Here is a 3,950-nt window from a genome sequence, read left to right as displayed (position 1 = left end):
TATATTGCCTGCCCCTTACTCAATCTAAAATATAATTAATTGGTCTGCCAAGTTTACACTAACTGAGATAATAATATTACAGCATTATTAAAATAGTAATAATAATAATGAAATAAATAATACATGAACAATTTCAAGGACTTACACACCTACTTTCAGCATCAAAATAGGAAAACAAATAACACTCTGAACACCATGTTCATATTGACTTATTGATCTCTTTTTGTTCATTATCTTGAACTGAAATACATTCAAACAGATCTTTATATCACTGTGTAAAGAACACCACATTTTGACCTCAACAACAGAAATGCACATCTGCTTAAAGGTTGTAAATAAAATGTCCTTCTGTGGTTCCCATCCTCTGAACTAAAAACAAACAGCTTCTGTAAATATCCTGGTAATACTCTATTTTTAGCTCTGAACATAACTATGTGTGTTATTTAAGTCATAGTTAGTCACCATGCATTTGTTTGTATTTAGTCCTTGTCTTTACTTTGTTTTATGTTAAAGTTTAAATAATATAGTGAAAAAAGGTAAATAATTATTTGACCAAATCATTGTTAGCTGAGGACTTTAGCTGTCTTGTAGATCTTCAGCATGCATGTTAAAGCAGCTAATGCCTTCAGGACGTGCAGGAGAGACATGAAGGGTTAGAATGAGCAATCCTCTCAAGTTGGAAGGTAAATGCTTTCATTGGTTACCTGTTTGTTTTTTCCTCTCAACAATGGTTTGTAGGTCTACACATTTTAAAGGAAAATAGTGATTGTTGCATATTGTAAACGTCAAAGCTAATACTAGGAAATACTGCAGAGAGGAAGTGAAATGGAGGCAAAATGAGCAGTAGCTCTGCATCAGTGCACATGCATGTGAGTGGGAGTGAAGCCACGCTTCATTGTCCATTCCCTTTTCACTCACTCGTTATAAACTAATTTCTTCTCCCACCACCGTCGCCGCCTCCACCCCTCTTTCCCCCTCGCCCTCTGTCTTGTGTGATCAACAATAGTCCATTCTGTGCCGTCCCGTGCAACTGCAGACACACCCAATGCCAAGGCCGTGGTGCGAGGGGAGATTGTTGGCCTGCAGCCAGTCGCTAGGGACACTGGCTCGATTCTCGTCTGACACTGTGGATTCTGCCTTGTGAGGAGGCCAGAGGTGGTCCTATCTGTCCAGCTGGAAATTACACTCCACACTTAGTGCAGGGACTCCCCAACATGGGCAACGTTGACCCAAGGACCTGCACCAGTGTTAATATTGACAGCAAGTTTTGATTTACTTTTAGTCTCGGTCTTTTGACTAAAATGTGTCATACCTGTCTAGTTTTGGTTTTGAAAAAATGGTAAATTTTCTCACGCCCTCTACCATCCATCCCATCAACCCAGCCAAGCTCCAGTATTTCTTATATTTTAAGATAGGTGTACAGAAATCTAAAATAGCCACTTATCAACCACTTGCTGAACATAATTAGGTGATTAGAATCTGGTAGGCCTAGCTTTTTTATGTTATGAAATGCTGTGAACATTCCTACTAGGGTTGGGCGATATGGACCAAAACTCATATCTCAATATTTTTTCTCAAAATGGTGATATACGATATAAATCTATATGATAATATTTTAAATAAATTCTGACCCGAAAAACATTTCTCGGTTAAATTTGCTGATGTAGAATGCTACACACACTCATTTATTAACAAACAGCAGCACAATATGTGCCACTTTTGTCTTTTTCACCTATAAGGGACAGCACGTGTGAGTGAGTTCTGTTGTGTAGCTTGTTATGGAGAAGGTCTGGGTTAGGACGCACTCATTAATCCATCTAAATGAGCTTTTCATGCTGTTCTGAGAAATAAAAGCAGAAGAATAGTCTTTCCTCTATGGGTCAAAGCAGCACTTGAAAGGATCTTCCACTGTTTTTACAAATGTGGTCTAAAACCTTTGAAATGTCCTCATTAGAAGATCTATGCCTAACAAAATGCATTATTTTGTACCATATTTGGTTCATTAACTTTTTAAAATGGGACTACTTCACCCTGTGTACTGCCATGTTGAAATGATGTTACTGATGACGCCAATCGCCCCTTTCAGCCCATTGAGTTCTATGGAAGGTGACTGCTGCTCAGACCTCAGAAGTCCGATCCTGGTGGCCTGTATTTACCCAAAAGAATCCAGCTGCAGCCCCGGAGTGTAAGCCCCTGACGGGACACAAGCCTCGGCTGGGCGGATGTGCCCCTGACGTGACAGCGGAAGCTATTTTTCATTGCGACAAACCTCAAATTTAACCAGGAAGTTAAACCTTGAATTTAGCCAGGAAGTGGAGGCGGTAACGGTTATAGTTAGGGTTAGTAAAAAAACTGAATGCTTCACCTCTTATAGAACTCAATAGACTAAAAGGGGTGATTGGCGTCATCAATGACATCATTTAAACACGGCGGTGCACAGACCTGAAAAAGGTAAAGTAGTCCCATTTTAAAAAGTTAACAAAATGAATATGATGCAAAATAATGCGTTTAGTTAGGTATAAATCTTCTAATAAGGAAATGTCTATGGTTTTAGGCCACATTTGTAAAAACAGTGGAGGATCCCTTTAAGAGTGCACAGAAACGTCTTCCTTCTTCATTTGTTCTTTCACAACATTCAACAATGGAGCAGCAAGTTGTTGGGCTTTTTGGTGTTTTTAAAGCCCTGGTTTGCGCCGTCACCGTCTTTTCCACAACCCCATGTGCTCTACGCCATCGCCAATACTTCCTGTGTTTGATCCGCTCCGAGAGCTGTTGTGTTTACAAAGGCTCTCGGCTTCATTTGGAAACGCACAGAGATTGCTCTAGAATCCTCCTGTTGGAACCGCTCTATACTTTAACATGTTCACACCGACCAAACAAGGTGGACTATCAAAGCAAACAAATCTTAGAGTGTTTTAACTGCTCTAAGATCCATCAGTGTGAATGCACCCTGAGTTTAAGTCAAAATCTAGTCATCAGGACTATTTTAGTTATAGTCTAGTTTTGGTTGACTTAAGGAAATTAAGATTCTAGTCGACTGTAATCATATAATACAATACAAATCATGAGTACATTTTTAATATTTACTTACCATTAATCAAACTGAAATGGGATGGTATTAATTTTTGTATACACAGAGGTTTCATGTGATCAATTTCTAAGATCATCTTAGCTCTTTAAATCAGCTCACTTCCTATTGGTTCCCTTACCAGCTTGGGCCCGAGCACAACGGGGCATAGGACCCTATTGTAATGCACCTCGTTTTAATTATTATTTTTCTTATAGAGGAAATGATTGCATTTTTGAGGGCCTAAACACGTTCAAAAACTCATGAAAATTTGAACGCACATTAGGACTGGCGGAAAATTTTGTATTTTGGGGGAATTGCACTTGTGAATGGCAAAATGACTCAATAGTGCCCCCTTGGAAATGGTATTGGCTCCCAGCTTGGACTGATGACATCATCACTGTGGAACTTCTACAAACTTCTGTAGAATTCTGACATCATCACTGTGGAGAGTGATGATGTCAGAATTCTTTAGTGTACTGAAGAACTATTACTTCAGTACACTGAGGATTTCTCTGATCTGGGCAAGTATTTTTTTCTACCACAACAGGGTTCTCACCAGGACTTTTTCACAGCATATGGGGATCGTGTGGCGTGCGAGAGAGCGTGAACCTTAAAGTAGTTATTAAGAATTTGCCAAAAAAATTTGTTATGGTTTAACCCAACCGCCATTCATAGTCATAGAATCACCTATTGGTAAAAGGTAATCATAGGCATTATATCTGCACAGAACATTGCACACACACACACACACACACGGCTGATGCACGTGCACGTAGTAGGTTGATGTAGACACACACACACAAACACACCAAACAACAACACACACACACCAAACAACAACAACACACGCGCGCACACACACACACACACACACACACAC

This window comes from Gouania willdenowi, chromosome 8 (genome assembly GCF_900634775.1).
Source record: "Gouania willdenowi chromosome 8, fGouWil2.1, whole genome shotgun sequence".
Lineage (NCBI taxonomy): Eukaryota > Metazoa > Chordata > Actinopteri > Blenniiformes > Gobiesocidae > Gouania > Gouania willdenowi.
This window is presented reverse-complemented; position numbering follows the sequence as displayed.